A 13892-nucleotide genomic window follows, 5' to 3' on the forward strand; every position below is an offset into this window, starting at 1 on the left:
GGATGGACTTCTGAGGGTCCTCCCCACAGTACAGCAGTACATGACACTGAAAGTTAGACCTCGGGTTTCCACCCCGAAACCTGGGTCCCCACAGTAAGAAGAGTGAAGAGAGAACATGAATGTCTCCACCACCAAGACATGCTATCCAAACAGTGGAACTAGCCGGGTCCCCTGGAGCTTGGGTCAGGGTCTAGAAAGGGTCCCAGGGCTCCTCAGTTCTCAGACTGTCTGGGTCCCCACATGGCTGCTCTCCTGCCCCCCCCCCCCCCCCGCCACCTCGCCCCAGCGAGTCCCCAGGGGCTTTGTCATGCCCCAGCCCAGGTTACAGCCCCCTGTGCTTCTGTGTGAATTGTGCTCCGCAGCCTTGGGCAGCATTTCTCAAAGTATGTCTCCTAAGCCAGGGATTTTGAAATTGTTTTGACTGTGATCCACAGAGAAGCATGTATTTCTTATGACGACCGCATGATGCATATACACACATAAATGTCGATGTAACGGGAAGAAGTTTCACAAAACCGCTCTTACCCTCACTCCTGGGACATACCCCAAGGCTGTCCATTCTGTTCCATCTAACTTGGGTGCAACTGCTTGTCACAGTTCCCTCGATCAAATTCAAGACACACCAGTGAGTCCCAGCCTGCTCTTGAAGTCACTGCCTTGGGACCGCTGGCATCCGAAGTCCTTAGAACTTCATTAAAATACGGTTTCTGGGACTCACCCCAGGAGGACCCAGGAGTCTACATTTTAATACAAATCTCAGTGGGGGGTTGTTTGTTTGAAAATGGATGCTTTGGTGAGCGCTAAAGTCTTTCAATAAGAAGCCCTTCGTGAGCCTCAGTGAATTTTGTTCATTGATAATTGCCTTTTAATGTCTCTGTAAACATTCACCCATGAAATGCTGTCTGGGTTGATATAGCAAAGCTCTCACAAGAGTGCCGGTCAGAGAACAAGTACTGCTTGAGCCACTATCATCATCGTCACCACGTCCCTCTTAAATACAACTGTTGACCACACACACCTGCTCTTTCCGGAAGTTTCCCCACCCCGTAGATGGTGCCTGGATCTCTCAGTGCTTCAGCAAACGCCAGGAGCCACCCTGGGCCTCCCGCCCCTCACAGTACTAAAGGGGGCTCCAAAGCCCACAGTCTCCCAGCGTCCACAGCCACCGCCTCCTTCCGGCCGCCGTCTCTGCCTCACTTGCTGCTTCTGTTCCTTCCCCACAATCCAGGATGCCCTTTGACAGCAAACACCCTCTCACAGTGGCTGTGGCCAGGCTTCCGGGGCAGCTTAACCAGTGGTCCTGGCTCAGGGTCCCAGGAGCTCCCAGTCAAGATGTTGCAGGGGCTGGTGTCCCCGAAGGCTGGACCCAGGTTGGAGGCTCCTCTTCCCAGCTGGCGCGCTCCCTTGCGTCTCCGCCGGGGCCTGCCTGAGGCTGCTGGGTGTCCTCAGACAGGGCAGCATCTTCCCCAGACAGCGTGCCGGAGGCAGTGGAGAGAGGGAGGTGGCAGTGTTTGTGACCTGCCCTCAGGGTCACACCCTGGCACTGCTGCTTGTTGGGAGTGACTCCCCACCTCCACTCAAGGGGAGGGGACTTGACTCCACCTTTTGGAAGGAACATCAAAGAATTTGTGGCCACTTTCTACAGCACCCCGCCGCCCTGCTAGAAGACCCGAGTGACGCCCACCTTTTGGTTCCCGAGCACGCCCAGCTCACTGAGCATCCCACCCCCTGGCTACACAGGCCTATGAGCTGTGGCTCGGCAGGGCCAGTTCTTCTTGTCACTGGGTCTCAGCCCCACGCCCTGTCCCTCTTGCTGCAAGGCCCTTCCCGGTGGGTGACTTTAAGTAGTCCCTCACCTGTGAGTGTCAGGAAGTCCCTTGCCTGGTGCTGCTCGGTGTGCGTCCGCCGTGGACTGAGCTGTGGAGAGCAGGCCGCTCTCGCCATCACCAGGCCTCCACACCGGAGCGAACGGCTGTCCGGCCACGGCCCCGAGGCATGGCTTCCGTCTGCAATAGAGGGACCTGGAAAACACGTCTGGAAACCCCAGCCCCTGCTTTGGGAACTCTGGGGAATGAACGGGGAAGCTGCTACGGGTCTAGGTCAGAAGCGATGCTGAGAGCGCCTTCTCTTTCCTCCTGGCTCAGCGCCAGACCCTCCTACGGCGGTCTTTCCCATGTGACAAGTGACGTCATTGACATGACTCCCACAGAACAAACTTGTGTATGTGTTCATGTAGTAATTTGAATGCAAAGCTATACTTTTATACCTAGTCTCTAAATTTCTGGGAAAATTGCTCATACCCCACGAAGTAAGAAATTGAATCCCAGTGAAGTAAAAGCACCACCGAACAATGAATTTGGAGAAAATCAAGGTGCTTGTTTTTCAAATGAACTGAGGGAAGCTGACAATACATTCTTTTCCGAGGAGCCATTATTTTGCTGAAAAGATTCACCTTTCCTTGAGGATTTTATCCAGAACAGACCAACGAAACCGCACAGAGCATTTCGTTTACAAACACCCTGTGCTCCTCCTCGGAGGCAGGCGCGAGGTCCGGTGCTCCTGCGGCCTTCAAGCAGCACGCTCGCCCCGTCATCCGCTCTCGTGGGAACAACCGCCAGCTTCCTCCTCCGTAAAAGTCTCTTTAATTTTGAGAACCTCGCTACTAATCGCATTCCCTGTGCTAATGATCCTAACCTTCCACAAAATGACTTCTCTCCTGTCAGCCTTCATTTTACATCTCGCTCTTTCCTCGCTCACCCTTTTTCTCTCAGATTTCCCATTTTTCAAGCCACTTCAGCTGCTGGGTCTCCGCTCCTCCTTCCTGTCTCAGATTGCCTATTACCTATTGCAAAGGTCATTTTAAGTGTAATTCAGCTTAAATTACTTTATTTTCTAATCGACATTTTTTTCTCTCCTCTTTGTCCCGCTCTAGCCCCTCCTGCCCACTCCCGTGCTCACCCCCTCTAAATCTCGGTTTTCAAGGACTTCTCTCTTCTTAATGGCTCTCTGTGGAGTTGGATGGAAGTGATTCCTTAGATCTGCTGTTTTAAAGGATAGATTTATGTCTTCATAGCCTGGCCATGCAGGGTTGGGGAGGCATATTTCTAGGATAAGTGAAAACAACAACAGAAATCCTGCCATGAATCTGGAAGACCCCAAATATAAAATCCACTATCTTCTCAGAGGATTAGGAATTTGTAGCGGAGATGCCAAATTCTAAACCCCAGCAACTTTCAGAACTAAATGAGGCTCATCAAATGGCTTCATCCCATTGGGTCTTGGGGGGTGTGTACATGTGTACATGTGCATGCATATGTGTATGTGCGTGCATTTGTGTGTGTTCATATGGGAGCCTGTGTGTATGTGCTCGTGTGTGCATCTGTTCATATGGAACTCTTGTGCGTGTGCACAACCCATGTGTGTGCATGCATGTGTGTGTGCATTTGTGTGTGCTAATATGTGAGTATGAATAGGAGTCTGTGAGAGAGTGTGTGTACATGTGTATATGTGTGCGTTTGTGTGTGTTCATATGTGAGTATACATGGTAGTTTATGTGAGAGTCTGTGTATGCCCGAATGTGCTGGTGCCGTGTGAATGTGTATGTGAGTGCAATGTAAGTGCCTGTCTATGGGGAAAGCAGAAATCCATCCAGTGGGCTCCCTGGCTTTGGGGGATCTGCCTCTGAGCTCCTGTGACATTACCCCTCCAGCTGGCTCTTTCCAGAAGGTTCTGTTCGCAGCTTCTTCCTGGAGTGGAGTGACTGCTGTCCCAGCCTGGAGAAGACAGGCCCCTGGCCAGTCCGCAGTGAGGGATGGGTGTCCTAGGTCTTTTGAGCAGCGGCCTGTCTTCACTACCTTTAGCTCCTATCAGGTTTGCGAGAGGAAGCTGGGGCCTGGCCCAGGGAGCACTTCTTGTGTCCATGTTCCTCAGACCCGAGTGTGGAGACCACGGCAGCCTCGGGCAGGGACTCCGGCCTGCCTACCCAGGCCTCCGTGCTGGCCGTTCTAGAACATTCTTTCAGCGGGCCAACCCAGCCTCATCAGCCCAGACCCTCTTCTTGTGAGGCCACCCTGGTTGATTTCCCCTCTGTCCATTGAAGGGGGAATTTAGTGGTTAAATTCAAAAGGAAACATAAAATGCTCCTTGTGGGTGGGCTCTGCCTCCCTCCCCCTCCCCCAGCCTCCCTCCCTGCCTTTTCAGGCCTCAAACCGACGGTTTTTTATTGACAAATCGTCATGTTTTGGTGTTGCCTTTCCGTAAAGCAGGTAAAATAATGAAATCAATGTGACAAAGGGCCCCTCCAGGCCTGCCCGGGAGTCTGCCTACGTGACCTTAAGTGGGATAATCAGCTGGAGGAGAGCCGGAGGGCTGTCTCACCTCAGCGCCGCCCGCTCGGGGCAGCCGTGGTCGCCCGCCTTCAATGGCAGGACAGCGTGTTCGAGCCCCATCTAATTAATCCCATATTTTCACGCAGCATCATTACGGAGCCACCCGCGTTACTGGGCTGCTGGAGGAGGCGCGGGGGCACTGTCCTCTCCTGGCGCCTCGCAATTTATTATGCTCCACAGCCGCCACCAGCAGCCTCCCGCGCAGGCCTATCTGTCATCGCCGTGTTATCAGGAAACGCACCCCCAGCCCACCAGCTACAGGCTGCAGCAAATTGCTATTTTTATGGGAGACGATAAAGGAAATGCTACCTTCTGTTCAAAATCTTAACTGTCTGATACATGGACTCTGCAGTGGGGTTGCGGTGGTCCCGCCCAGGGACAGGCCAGCACGCTCCTCCCAGGGACCCGGGGAGGAGCCACCGCTGCGTCCACCCCAGCTTACTCTCTTGGCACATGTAATTTTTAAGCAGATCTTTACAGGAAATTGCCAGGCCTCATCCCTGTCCACCTTTCCCACCTCCTGTCCCTCAGGTCAGGGTAGGCGCTGCAGCAGGTTCTCACATCGTATCTCAGAGAATCTGCTGGCCCTGCTTCCCGAGCTACGGGAGGTGAGAGGGTCAGACATCTGCTCACGGGCCCGTGCAGCATGGTGGCACGTGGACTGCAGGGCCAGCACCCGTGTTTCCAGCCATCGCCCTCCCACAAGCCAGGGGGCTGAGGCCGGCACAGCCTCCATGTGCTGGGGTCACAGGGGCCCATGGCCCAGGAGGCTCCGGAGTAAGGAGGGCGCAGCGGGCTGAGGGAGAGCCCGCACCTCCGACCTCAGCGTTCAGGGCACTGCAGGTCCTCTGGTGTCTCTGAGGGCGAGCGCTGGGTGGGGCTCTCCCTGCAGACACGTGGCTGGACGTGGGAGAATCCTGCAGATCTGGAACGGAGACCTGGCTTGAAGGCTTCCTCAGCCCCTGGGGCAGCAGAGGGAAGCAACTGAGGGCCAGGGTTTAGCAGGTAAAATGTGACCAAACCTGAGCTTGTTAGGCCCCAAGTCTGGAATACCTCTGCCACCACATCACCCACGGCATCTTCCAGGCTGGGCTGGGTGGGGGACGCTGCACCTGCCAGCACCGCAAGATCTTGATTAGTTATAACTTTGTACTGAGTTTTGAAATAGAGAAGTGAGTCTTCAGCTCTGTTCTTTTTCAAGATCATTTTGGCTATTCTGTGTCCCTTGCATTTCCATATGAATTTTAGGATCATCTTGTCGTTTATGCCAGAAAAGGCAGTTGGCACTCTAATAGGGACTCTGTTGAATCTGTAGATCAAAGTGGGGTGGGGGTGCCTTGTTAATACTAGGAGGTCATCTACTCCATGAACATGGGATATCTTTCCATTTAATTGGATTTCTTTTCTCTCACCAGCGTTTTATAGTTTTCACGGTGTCTCAAATGTTACTTATATGTTCTTAAATGTATTCCTACATATTTCATTCTATGGGACGTTGCTGTAAATGTAATTGTTTTCATATTTTCATTTTCAGATGATTCATTCCTAGCAGATACAAACACACTTGCATATTACTCTTGCATCCTGCATCCTTAATGAAATAGTTCATTAGCTCTCAAAGGTTTTCGTGGGTTCCTTAGAATTTTCATATCCAAGATCGTGTCATCTGAAAACAGGTGAAGTTTTAGTCCTTCCTTTCCAATATGGATATCTTTTGTTATTTCCTTCTTGTTATTTCCTGATCGCCCTGATTGGAACCCTCAGTACAATAGTGACTAGAAGTGGTGAGAGTGGCGTCCTTGCCTCAATCATTAGGAGCAAAGCTTTCATCTCTTTCCACTAACTGTGATGTTTACTCTGGATTTTTCCTATATGTCCTATTTCAAACTAAGGAGGTTCTCATCTATTAATATATTCCTAGTTCACTGAGTGTTATGGGGTTTTTTAATCATGAAAATGTGTTTGATTTTGTCAGGTTGTTTCTTTTGCACCTGCTGAGATGACCATGTGATTTTACCCTGTATTCTAATGACATAGGGCACTTCATTAATTTTTGGATATAAAATCAGTCTCACATACTGGGATAAATCCTACTTGGTCATGGTGCATAATCTTTCTTACGTATTGATGGATTCAGCTTGCTAGTGTATTGTTGAGGATTTTTGCATCTGTATTCATAAAGGATTTGGGTGTGTAGATTGCTTTTATTATGATGTTTTTGTCTAGTTTTGGTATCAGGGTGATAGTGACCTCATAGAATGAGTTGGTAAATGTTCTCTCCAATTCTTTTCTTTGGGGGGGGGGGAGGCGAATATTTTGAGAAATATTGGTATTCATTGTTTTTTTTAATTTGGTAGAAATCACTACTGAAGCCAATATGGGCCTGAGCTTTCTTGGTGGGGAGTTTAAAAATTATTCATTCAATCTCTTTACTTCTCATAGCTGTATTTAGATCTTCTGCGTAATTCTAGAGTCAGTTTCATTAGTTTATGTCTTTCTAGGATAGAATCTATGCCCCTTTTACGTTTTAATTTGGAATCAGCTTCTGAGTTTCCACATAGAAAGAAAACAGCTGGGAGTTTGATTGGGGTTGTATTTAAACTATAAATCAATTTGAGGGGAATTAACATTATTAATATATAGAGACCTCCAATTCATGAACATAGTATGTCCCTTTATATATGTCTGTCTTTAACATTGTTTTATCTCAAAAATGGTTTATACCATTTAGTGAAAAGGACTTGCATATATTTTATTAGATTATTTCTATATATTTGATGTCCTAAATACTATGTATATAGTGTCATCTTAAAATATAATTTTCTGTTTGTTGCAGGTATACAGAAATACAACTATTTTTTAACATTCACCTAGTAACCAGAATCTCCCCTCCTCCAGTTTTTTTAAATCATTACTTTCAGTCTGTTTCTTAACCTCAGGTGGAAATGGAAGTGCTTCTCCTGCTCTTCACTTCATGGCACGTTACTGTCAGTTCCGGAGAGGCCCCTCTCCTCTGAGGTTTGTTTGTTTGATCCCCCCTTTTATCTCATTTCCTCCTCCTCATCCCCTCCTGGACCACTATTTCATGTCTGTTTTTTGTTCTCTTTCTGGTTACTAGTGGGGCTGAGAGTTTCGTGATATCCTTTTGTACTTTGGAGTTTCCTACTCAGCAAAGTTAGAGTTCACGTTCCTTGTCCTGATGGTGTTTGTCTCAACCTTGTTGATTGTTAGGATTCCTGCAGTTTTCTATCTGCCTCTGTCTCATAATGTGAGACCAGAACTGAAAACATGGGTTTTTCTGGCTCCTGCCCACCTGTTAGCTAAAGGAGATGAAACTGAGACAGCCCACCCACATTGTTGTATACGAGCAGGAAAAGTCGCCGAGTTAAAATTCACGGTCATGTTCTGCTGCATGCAGATAATGCCTGAAGGTGCTGTTTCTTCTTAGTCATGAACTGGCTAATACTGTAGCCGTGGCAGGGCTTCCAGGAATAGTATCGCAGACGTGGTCCTAGTGAGAGTGTCAGAACATCTCTGTGAGCATCCTGTGTGCCAGGGGTACCAACACAAAGTAGGTAACTAGCATTGTGATGTTGAGATGCATCAATTTACCAACTGCTCTTAAGAATCCAACAGTGTTCTTTACCGTAGTAAGCCTTCTGCAGTAAACAACACAGACCTCATGGCAGTGCTGCAGTTGGGTGCCGTGGAGGCCAATGCATGTAGCTCTGTCCAGAATTTATCCATAAACCCGCCCTGCACATGGACTCACAGCATGAAAGTAAGCGTGAATCATGGTTCACTGGTTCACAGAGATTAGGGAGAAGGCTCCGGGTGGGTCATTTTCCACATTTGCCTTATTGAGTTTACTTTGATCTTCCCATATCTTGTCCCAAATATCTGCTTCAAATACCTTTGAGTTTTCATTTCTTAGTGAGAGGTGAAGACTTAAGACACAATACTGCCAGCCCCCAATTCCTATCACACACACACACACACACACACACACACACACACACACACACTCACACGAGCTGTGTGGCTCCTATGCTTGGGCCAGGCCGGCCCTGACCCAAGCGTAGGAGCCACATGTGAATGTCTGGGTAGGAACTGAGAGCAGAGGTGAGGGAAGATGCTGAATGACACCTGAGAAAGTGGGCAGGGAGCCACGGGCAGGAGTGTCCTGGGCACTGAAGACACACGCTCCGTAATTTCCCGTTTCCCCCTGAGCTTGGCCAAACATTTTCCATTTGTCAACTGAGGAAATCCAAATCAGATATCAAATTTTCGTATTAAGTTCTACCAAGTCACATTTATTTTTATGTCTTGTGTACCTGACATCAAATAAACAGTTATTTTAAAATTGGGTGCATCATAGCATGATGACATCGCCAACCTTTAAAAAAAATGAATGATTTATTTAAAAGGTTGGACGTGTCATCCGAGCATCTAAATCACCAAGTGGAAAACCAGACGTCCCCACAGCCGGCGGCCAGCGGAGAGCAGACAGCAGCGGAAATGGTGCCGATTAAACAAGGATATTTTTCCCCTAAGAAATTGGACAACAGGGTGTAAATGTGACATTACACGGCTGAAATGAAAATGACCGGATGCTGTACTTTGCCTGGTCTGAAAGCAAACTTGGTTGAGACAGACTTCGGTCGCCCTTCTTTTGTTTTGACAGTGACATGTTTTTCACCTGTTCATGGGTTTTCTGAATGTGCCCAGTCCTGTGTTTTGCTCTCAGAAACTGTGGGAAGCCCATAGCTTAACCAGCAAACGTGTGTGTGTTTTGTTTCCTTTTCTGGAGCCGCCTACAGAATGTCTAGCTGTGGTGGGACTGGGTACCTGAGCAGGACTGAAGGTCACCTGATGAACAGGTGTCTGCCTTTCCCTCCCAGCCCAGCCATGTGCCTTAGGAGGGACCTTTCGGAAGAATGCTCATCTGCAGAGCCATGTCCTCCTCTGCCCATTTCTAGCCCCGTGTCCCTGAGCCACCCGGCCCCTCTCCAGCTGCCTCTTGTCCTCATATAACAGGAGGTCGGAGTCCAGATTCTCTTAAAGGTCCCGCCTGTTTCTAACGTGCAGTTACAGAGTCTCTGACATCTCCGATTATGGGGTCCTGCCCACCTGTGTGTATTCTGTGGACACCGGGGCCAGGGCTGGGCCGGGTGGAGTTGAGCAAGGAGTCTGGGCAGGGCCAGGGCTGAATCCAGGACAAAGGGATGTGCCCAGGGGACAGCTGGCTTGGGGCGACGAGGATGCCTGGTCTGTGGGCTGCATGGGGGGTTGGAGTGCCCTCCAGGGGAAGATGGGCAGGAAGCCTGGGATGAAGGCTGGAGAGGCAAGCTGGGCTGGACCAGGCCATGGGGCCTTTGTCAGACAGGAGACAGAACTGCAGTGCAGCGGGAAAGGGGCCCAGAGGGGAGCCCGAGGAAAATCTACCCCAGGGGCAGGGAAAGGAGGGGAAGCAGAGAGGCGGGAGACCCTGAAGCCTGCAGCCCCTGGACTCCCAGGCCCTTGACGCCCACGGAGCCGCTTGTTCCCCCCACGCCCAGAATGCTGGCCTGCGAAGAGAAGATGCAGAGGGAGGCCTGGCCCCATGCGGGGTCGGCCCTGGAGGGTTCTTATTCTTTCATTCGATAGAAATGATTCCAGCACAGGACCCGGGAGCCCGTCTGTGTCTCCAGAGGTTCTGGCAGGGCGTCCGCAGGCTGGAGCACCTTCCACCCACGGCCGAGGGGACCCCGACCTGAGGAGGAACTGGCTGGGACGATGCCTGGCCGCAGAACCTCCCCGTGCCCCTCTCACCACACCCCGGTTTCTCGCGTGGCCTGCCTCCACTTCCCCTTTCCCAGCGCAGGGTCCCCTTGCTAGCGGTTGGGGTCCCGCCTACCTCATAAAAACACTGGGAGACTGACATAGGAGAATGCATCGGGAAGTGTTTTGAAAATAAAAATAACATTTCCATGCAGGATATGATCATATTTCCAGGCTAGGATGTCACAGCTATGAAGTACAGCCCTATAGTTATGACATAACGAGGAAATTATTGTTGTCGTTTGCAGGAAAAATCTGTGTCAGCAGCAGGTTATGTAAGCAGTTTATGAATATTCTCTGCTTGGAAGCAGCTTGCTCTCAGGGCTGAGACAGGGATGTCAACCCAGAATCCATCTGTCCACAGTCCCCACCCTGCCCCGAGCTGGGGCTGCCCTGCGAGCTCACCCTCCAGGAGGTCACACATCCGTCCTGTGGGCAGGAGGGAAGGCCCACTGGGTGGGGAGGGTCCCATGCTCCGTGATCCAGCACCTCGGGCTCCCTGTCCCACACGCAGCCCTCGGCTCAGCAGAGAAACGTGTCCTTCACTCACCGCTTCTCTGGTGACATGAGGGGCAGTTGGAGGTTTGTTTAAGTGACATGTGTGTTCAGAGCATGCCCTTCCATTGGCTGCCCGGGCCGGGGTCCCTGTGTCTCAGGCGATTGCGTGCCAGCGAGGTGAGTGGGCAGTGAGCGGCTGGCAGCCCTGGAACGTGGGTGTGCCCTGGGTGTAGGGTTCTCCTTTGGTCTCAGCCCCTTAGAGAAGAGAGGGGTTCCGTCCAGATAACCTCACGGGAAACGCCCTTGCACACGCCAGAGGGAGGGTCTGGGTTAGGGTTCCTTCCTCCCGGCTGCAGTTCCCCTGGTTCCTGTTCAGCAGGGGGCGTTCTCAGTAAATGTCTGAGGAACAGGGCGGATGCGGCTCATTCACTGATGTTCCCGGAAACCCGCAAATGCAGTGCTGGGAAGCCTTGGGCCCTGGCTGTCCCTAGGGGCAGGCTGTTCCCGCCCTCATGCAGGGCCTGGCGTGGCCCTCCTCTGCGGTGGGAGCGCCCACCACGCTGGCCGCCTGCCCTGGCCCAGGAGGTGTAAAGTGCGGCTTTATTTGGGTTCCTGACTGAGGACACGGGGCCTGGGCAGGGCAGGCATTATGCGTCCTCCGCCCTTCCTCGGGGACGGTCTGGCAGCAGGTGCACCCCCGGGGTTCAGGGAGAGCTGGGCAGCTGGAGGGCGGGCCGCTCCTTCCTCCCAGAGCTTCCATCACAGGGTAAAACGTAAGTTTACGTACGTGTAGGGGGCTTTGGGGAGCCCATGTTTCCACTGGAATTTCGGTGCCTCAGGGTAGTCACACGAACTGAATGGAGTCCCAGGTGCCTGTGCCACCCAGCACGCCGGCGTCCATGTCCCCTCTTCCTCCCTCGGTTTGCGGGTCACCCAACACAGTGTGCGGGGTTCTCAGAGACCGTCCCTTCCCCACGCTGTGCGCGTCCCGGCTGAGGAGCCCTGGGTTTGTGCTCTGGGAGCAGGAGGAAGTCGGTGGCTTTAAACCACCGCTGGCCCGGCCGGGCTCCTGCGACGGGACACGTGGCGTTGTCTGCAGCGGAGGCTCCTCTTGCTCCTGCTCTTCTCCCCCAGGACTCTGAAAGCAGCAGGAATCTTTCCGTCCTCCTGACCCGCGTGTGAGGAGCCAGGCCCCTGGCCCTCAGCCTTCCAGAAGCTTCCAGGTTGCCTGGGGTATTGGAGAATCCTGTTGTCCCAAAGCCCCCTGGCATTTAGAAGCTCGGGACTTCGCCTCCCCGGTATTTCCCCGGATGGTGTTGCAGCACGACGCCCGACTGTGTCGGGGTTTCTAGAAGTGGGAAGCCGGGAGGCTGTGCAGAGGGTGACCCAGTCCCACCGGATGGAGTGGCCGTGCGTGGATTTACGGGCGTGGGAGGAAGGCTCTGAGGTCCCAGCCGGTGGGCCAAGCAGCCCAAGCCTGCTGCTTCCTCACGTGGCATCTCCTCCCAAGACCCCCTCACTGTTGGGATCCTAGGACAGGGCTGCAGCCCAGGAGGCCCGGAGGCCCAGAGGCAAAGGCAGCCTAGAGTAGAGAGGCGAACAGCGCCCCCCACGGCCACTCTCGGGGAGGTGGCCCTCTCCCCCCCTTCCCCCCCTCCCCCCCGCCCCCCCCCCCCACTGCCAGGACTCTCCCCGAGCAGGAGCAGGGCCACTGGAGTGGAGGCCCTGTGCTCCACCCCCACTGGCTCCTGTCACCCTCCAGCCAGGTGCTCGGGGGAACCTAAAGGCACCTTGACCTGTTGGCCCCTTATCTTGTCGGGGCCATTTTCCTGGGATGACGGTGTTTCTTTAAGGATGAGGAGGGTTCCCCTTCGCTCTCTGGGAGGTTGTCACTTCTGCCCAAATTTACCAGAGCCAAAGGGATTAGGAACAAAATCGCTACAACAGAAAGAATAAATATGCCTGGTGAAAAATGGATTATTAATTCAAGCCCTGCCCTCCATCCCAATAATAAATGGCCCAGCATTAGGGAAAGCTGGTTGCTAAATTAAAACAAATGTGGGAAGGTGCCCGCCCCCCCAGCGGGAGCCCTGGGGTGGGGGTGGCTGTCCCCTCCCCCGCCTGCAGCCCCAGCCCCGAGCCTGACAGCTCCGAAGCCCAAACTGACAGCTCGTCCAAACCTGGCTGAGACACCCGCATTAATTAAGTCATTGCTGGACTGTAATTTCCTTGAGAAGTAAAAAATTCTCACACAAGAAAAGGTTACAGAGACCTTTTCTGTGTCAAAATTACCATGCCGCATGAATATTAATGCTCTTAATGAAGACAACCTTTTTTTCAGCCGGAAGGTTCTGGAGTGGGTGCCAAACCTGCAGCCTCGCTCGCTCCGTGGGCTCCACGGTCTCGGGAAGTCGGATGCCCTTCTCCCTTTCGAGCTGGCACACCTCCCCCCCACACCCTCCCCAGCCTGTCCCCGGCCCCTGCGTGCCACCGTCCTCCCAGGTGTGCAGGATGGGACCTGCTCGGAATCACAGGTGGGACTCGCACAGATGGCACCAGCCCTCTATGGACCATGACGGGCCCCATGGCCCTGGCACACGGGCCCCTGCTGCTGTGAATTCAGATGGATGTGACGCCTCCCAGCCCCAGAGCTCCTGACTGGAGACGCTGCTGGCCAGGCCCTCCCCGGTGCCGCCCGGGGCACCTGCTGCACCTGGTGGGAGGCCTGGGCCTGGCAGCAGCCGCCCGAGCTCGGGAGGACCGGCAGGGTCTGGGCCACTCACGAGCTCGCCCGGATGGTGCTGAGTGACTTTCCGTGTCGCTGCGCTTTGGTTTCTCCTGGAAACTACGGTGCTCCCCCTCTGCTGGTTTAGCACTTTTGCATTTGGGGAGAGCCCAGGAGGGCCAGTTTCGAGCCTGTCAGTGGAGCATTTTAGCACCTCTAATAAGAGGCCCAAAATGTAAACATTTTACTAATAAGAATTCAATGAAATATTTTGACTCAGTTGTTCTGGTTACTGTCTCCCCGTTCTCTTGGGCCTGCATTTTATGAAAACGCTGAAAATGCAAACCTGGGAGGCTGGGTGCTCCCCGAGGGCAGTGCAATCCCAGGCTCCCAGGACGAGGAGAGGCCATTTATCAAGGAATCTGACCAACGAACCAAGTATTGAGAAGTTGTGTATTTTG

The sequence above is a fragment of the Myotis nattereri genome (assembly GCF_964212035.1).
Source record: "Myotis nattereri genome assembly, chromosome: 8".
NCBI classification, from domain to species: Eukaryota; Metazoa; Chordata; class Mammalia; order Chiroptera; family Vespertilionidae; genus Myotis; species Myotis nattereri.